Source organism: Camellia sinensis, chromosome 3, assembly GCF_055761805.1.
Source record: "Camellia sinensis isolate YWXY chromosome 3, ASM5576180v1, whole genome shotgun sequence".
Classification (NCBI taxonomy): domain Eukaryota; kingdom Viridiplantae; phylum Streptophyta; class Magnoliopsida; order Ericales; family Theaceae; genus Camellia; species Camellia sinensis.
This window is the reverse complement of record NC_138963.1, coordinates 85,164,332-85,170,763: the sequence shown is the minus strand read 5'-3', so window position 1 is coordinate 85,170,763 and position 6,432 is coordinate 85,164,332.

Sequence of the window (6,432 nt, the reverse complement as noted above, 5' to 3'; positions counted from 1 at the left end):
GCGTATTTTTCATAAAAAAATGCTAAGAGTTGTAACCAATAGGACCAAATTGAGGCAAAGTTAGGGGTGCAACTCGGGCGGGTTCGGTCGGGTTGGGGGTCTGCCCAAGCCCGACCCGAATTGTATTTGACAGTGCCCAAGCCCGCCCAAGCCCGACCATGAACCCGAGCATTGCTGCCCAAGTCCGGCCCAAGCTTTGTATTTTGAACTCGGGTTAGCCCGAATTGCCCGAGTCCAGAAACCTGTAGATAGATCTAAGGGTAGACATAAAAGATGCTAATCTAATGGTAGAAGACTAACCAAAAATAAATAAAAAATAAAAATTAAGACTAACTCTTTTACTTAATAAAAGACTAACCAAAAAAAAATAAAAAATAAAAATTAAGACTAACTCTTTTACTTAATTTATATATATTATATAATTTATTAAATTATATATATGTTATATATTATATATTATATAATTTATATAATATATTAAATTCAATTCGGGTTCGGGTTGCTCGGGTTGGCCATTGGTTCTGCCCAAGCCCGGCCCGAATTGTAATTCGGGCATCAAGAATCTGCCCAAGCCCGTCCAGATTACAAGATATAGTTGCCCAAGCCCTAAAAAAACTCGGGCTGGGCTCGGGTTGCTCGGGTTGAGCCCGCCCGAGTTGCACCCCTAGGCAAAGTCATAAATTCAATATTAAAATCGAGGCAATTCATATTACATAGATTAAAATGACATAATGACCAAATATAGTAACTACCGTCGTAATTGGCGCAACTATCATTTCATATTTAGACGCGTAACAAATGATATTTTTTATTAATAAACTATTAAATTTAAATAATTTCATAAATATATTTTAAATAATAATTTTTATAATTTTATTGTTATATGAGAAAGTAATTAAGAATTCACTTTTTCTATTAATTTTGTTAAATATATTATTTTTTTTGTAAATAAGGTATTTATAATTTCAGAACTATAAAAAATAATTCATATTTTAAACAAAATCTTAATAAGTGTATTTGTTAATTTACTTAAAATATTATTTTATCAATTTTTTTGAGTAAAAGTAAGATGCATAGATATATCAAAAATATTACCCCTTATTAAGGATGCTTTTGCCATCCATTAAGTGTTGTTTGTACCAAAACGACCTTGTGTTTGTCACAGCACTATGCTGTGATAGCACGCCCCTCTTGATGAATCTGAGATGGTGATACAGTCTGTGTGTGTGCGCGCGTTGTAGAAGAGAGTCAGGTTTGAATTCCAATTGTCAATGAAATGAGACCGTTTTTATGGTTGGATACCCATAACCTACTCATGTAAATGCCTGGTCCATCTCATTTTTGGCAATCTTGGCCAGGCCCTAGCCTCAGTTAGGCTCCTGGCAAATTCATCCAACCCAGTCTGCCCTATTTCTCCAAAGCCAAACTAGCCCAGAGTCTGACCCATAGGCTTTTCCAAAATTTTAACGTTAATTTTAATAAGATGGGATAATTGTTTAAAAGTCCAAAAAGAATATAAGTATTAGATCATGTGGATATCTTTCATTGGCAAGAAGTGAACCTTTTGTGAAATAGTTTGGTAAGAAGTCATTTTATTTGCTTTAAAGAATATTTTGTTTTCAATTTGACCTCTTAATTTATTTGTTGACTTTTTTTATCTGTTGACTTTCGTTGACTATCTGTTTGAAAAAATTTCCTTTATGTTTAAAAATTTTCCTAACTGTTCAATTTTTTTTCCCTATCAGTTCAAAAAAATTTCTTGTTCAATTTTTTTTCTATCTATTCAAATCTATTTAAATTTTATATGTTCAATTTTTTAACCTAACTTTGTTTTCAAAAATTAATGTTGAACAACAAAAAAAAGAAGAAAAAAAGAAGAAAAAAAAAAAAAGCCGCTAAGATCATTTACTATCTGTTTGTGTTAATTTTTTTTATCTGTTGCAATCATCAACAACATCAACATACAAAAAAAAAAAGAGTATTATCTATTGAAATACTAATCCTTTCACCTAGAACAATAATAAGATCAAACACAGATCTGGTGGTTCCAGCGAGAGAAGAGTGATTTTTCGCATCAGCTTAATCACTTGCAAATTTGGAACATTGGGATGCTTCACAATGTTAAAGTCCTTCTTCGCATAGCAAACACCCTCTGTACAAACCGAATATCAACAACAAATACATAAAACAGATCTCTTTACAATTTTTTTTCAAGTTTTTGCTTCAAATAATGAACCAGAGTGGGAAAGTGAGGAGAGAGAGAGAGAGAGGATTGTGGAGTTTAAGCAGAGTGAACATTCGAAGAGTTCCAAATCCCCCTTTTGAAACTTTCAAAAATGAACAATGGATTCCCTTAAATATTCACTCCCTCATTTCTGCCTTGTAATTTCTTTGCATTTTTGTCCTCACTCAGTCTTCTTTTTTATTGACTCTATTCACGATTTTGCTTCCAAAACAACCAAACCAATCATACATTTATTTATTTATTTATTTATAAGCTAATAACTTGAATTCCGTTTCTTCAGCCTTAGGGTCTGTATTTCGCACAATCACTACAAAATGCAATCTTCGATTTAGATTTGGGCATATCCACCACCAGAGAAGAAAAGAAAGAAGGAAGAGAATCGACTTCCAACGAAGGAGAAAGAGAATAAGCGTTTATAGTAAATATGAAAGAACTTAATCACAAAACTTATAGCAAAATCAGGCTGTAACAGTTTCTCAATGATCTTCAGGTTTCTTTCTCAAATCCAAATATGGATTAGTGCTTTCCATATATGGTAAATGTTACCCTAAGGAAAACAACAAAAAAAGAGCATTCTTTTGCATGTCTTGTTCAAGCACAATCCGCATTCATGGAAAGATTTGGAGTTTTAAACAATCTTTTTTCCTGCCTTTACCTGTTGAATAAGCAATAAAACAAAAAAAATAGAATTTACTAAAAAGTGAATTCTAAAAATGAAAATTAAACAGAGTAATTAGTGTTTGCTCGCAGTTACTAATGGATCACAATTGATTTTCTTTTCTTTAGCTACTCTAATGTTTAAAGCTTTTCTTTAATTACTTTGATATTTTAATTTACTGACTTATTCTTTCTCCTTCGGATAAAGACGTGGGTTTCTTTGCACAACTGTTGAAGAGAATGATGTATTTAGATTTGAATTTGTCAAGTGATTTGTGAAAGAAAAAGAAAATGAAAAAAATAAAGTGAGAAAATAAAAAAAGATGAACTTCATATTTATTCACTTTTCCCACCTCTTTTCTTTTTCTTTTATTTCCTAACTTATTATTCCTAACATAACAGACAAAAATATAATTTTATAATCAAACACCCATCTTCTTCACTCATTTAAAAAATAATGAGTAACAAAAATGAGCATTTAGTTGTACAGTTTAAATAATTCAAATTTTAAAATAAACACTTTGCCCGTCAGACTAGACTCTAAGGCCATGTTTGTTTGGGTGGACATGAGCTTGGAATTGGACTAATAGTCCAATAAAATTATTAATCCGATGTTTGGTTAAACAATTGAAGTAGGGATTAATTATTTTAAACTTGACTATTAGTTAAGATAGGATACATAATCCAACGGATTCGTAGTCCTAGGACTATTAGTCATCAGAATGCTAATCCAGTCCGCCCAAACAAACATGACCTAACACTATCTTTAGAAAATCACACAAGTTACATGTACATATTATGGATGTGATTTACTAGCATGAAGATCTACGCTCTCTGTAACTGTACGGGGAGGAAATAATTCTCCTCGTATAATCCTGTTGACCAAGTCCACGCTCCTCCGTACGACGTCGCTTTGTCACCTGAAAACACAAACGTGAGCTAGCCGGCGGGTGTGTGCCGGAAACCTCTCCGATGCCTAAGTCAGAAAACTTGACAAATAGACAAGGCTCTAAGTTCTCAGAAAGATTGTGTTCAATTACCTCCTCCAAAGTGATGCTTGTAGGCTTTTATAAGTTTCCCATGGCACAATCCTGGTAGGACTTGTATTTCTCCATGCAGAGTCCTCCTAGGATTCATACTCCAAAGGATAATGCTTATCCTTTTACACCCTCCCCCACTGCTTAAACCAAGTGGGATGGTTTTCTCCATAGCCGAACTACCACACGACCGAACTAACACTGGCTATGCTGAGCCACAGAGAAGGCCGAACTATCCTTAGCTCAGTCTTCTCCTTTAACTCATTACTTCGGCTGCCCCTGCTCAACCTTGGTATGCTTAGATCAAACTTCCAAGTAACAAGTTCTGACCGACTTAACCAGAGTGTGTCACGACCGGACTAATTCCGAAACCGGTCTCCCCAGAACATACTGCGACCGGACTAACTCTAAGACCGGCCCTACTCCGAGTTGTCTCTGGACCGGAGTAGCCTTACTCTTTCTTGGGCCGAAGCAACTATCTCTTCTTGAGCCGGAATAAACTCACCTCCTTGGGCCGAAGTAACTTTGTCTCCCAAAGGCCGGAGTAACCTTGCCCTCTAGGCCGGAGTATTCAGTACGGCCTTTTTACCTAGTCCTCTGCGTTTTGGGCCTCAAAACCCAACTCGAAGCTCGGCCCAATTTTCCCAAAAATTACCCTCTCAATTGCCCCTTAATTCCATCTGTGCAACATGATTGGGATTACCAGCCTTCTGGCCGAGCTAGAGTTTGTTACGCTTTTTCAGCCGAGCTAAAAAACCCTTTTAGCCTTTCCAGCCGAACTAAGTTTACCTCGGGTATCACTATGTCCGGTCAAAACGTCTCTTCAATCACAGCGACTGTAACGCTTCCCATTCCAGTGACACGTGGCAAACTCTGATAAGCTGTGGCCAACTATCACGCCGCCCTACAAAAATTTCGTACAGTTCCCGCCCCTTTTTGCCGCTTCTTTCTCTCTCCTTTTTCACAAAAGAACCATTCTACTTTTGAATCATTCACTTACATTCTTCAAATCCTTCGTCTTCTCTCTGTGTGCTCTAACTGTTCTTCCATTGTTCTCGAAGAAGCTGTGGTTTTGCTACCATTCTTCCTTCTTTGACTTTGTTTCCCCCTGGTAAGTTCTGAGAAAACTTGTTGTTTTTTTTTGCTTTCTTCATTTCTGTTTTCTCTATCTGGGTGAAGCATGCTTGTGTATTTCTTGTTTTTGCTTCTGCACTTTCATGAAAAAATCATAGAACTTGTACGTGTATGAACTGTTATGTAGAGAAACCAATCTTGGATCCAAAATCACATAGTAACCGAACTAGGATACTGTTTGTGTTATGTATATAGATTTAGGAAATAACCGGACCAGAACTTGTAGGAATGTCAGTAGTTTCTTCTGACCCACTCTAGCCAAGATAAGTTCACCGAACAAGCTTGCACTTACCGAACTAGGTACTTCGGTCTCCAACCGAGCTAAGACCTTGGGGCCAAGCCGGCTTTCTTAGTTCTGAAACCGAACTCAGAAAGCCGCCCCTAGGGGCTCAACCGGAGTAACTTTCCTCACACCGCAACCGATTTAGGCCTTGGGACTAAACCAGCTTTCTTAGTTTTTTAGACCGAACTCAGAAAGCTGCCCCTAGACGTTAAACCGGTCTAAACTGCTCAAAACCGAGCTAAGAAACCTTCTGATGAGCCGAGGTAGAACCAGCCCACTAAGCCGAAGTAGGATTTGTATATCTTGCTTATAATTTGTAGCGCGGTCCTACGATCTGTGCTTAACCCCTTTGTTTTCTACCTTGCAGACTTAGGTTGCCCAGGCACTCCTGCGTGTGCTCAACCGAGCTACTGAGCCAAATTCTTGTACCGAAATAATTTATTCGTAATTTATTCACCAGATGGGTAAGTATAGATATCTAGTTGAGACCCCTGGTGGCATGGCCGAATTTAGGGACGAATACCAAATTCCTGACAACGTCCATCTGACGTTGGCCGAAAAAGATGCTACTCCCTGGGATAATGAAGGCTTCATCCCTTTTACCCTTCAATCCATAATAGAAACCGGACTACGGTTTCCTGTCCAACCGCTAATCTGCGAATTTCTTAGACAGACTAGGTTATGCCCCACCCAACTGTCCACCAATACATACCGTATCATAATGGGAATAGCCGCACTAAACCACCAGACCGGTTTAAACCTTGGCCTAGCCGAAATATTCCATCAGTATTCCATCGGCTCGAAGAATGCTGGGTGGGTCTATTACCTTAGGATCCGCCGCCGCCGAGAGAAGATAATTAAGCATACACCGGACAAAGACCTCAATGATGATGATTTCTTTTGGGTCTCTGGGAACTTTGAGGATTTTCAAGCCCAAATTCCTGGCCGACCTATAAATTGGAAAATGGGAGAGCCTGGTAATTTTACTTCAGTCTTCTGCTTTGTATGTTATCTCGGTTGTTTAGTCTATTAGCCGAACTAACACTTCTCTTTTTTGCAGATTTCGCCCATCTCCA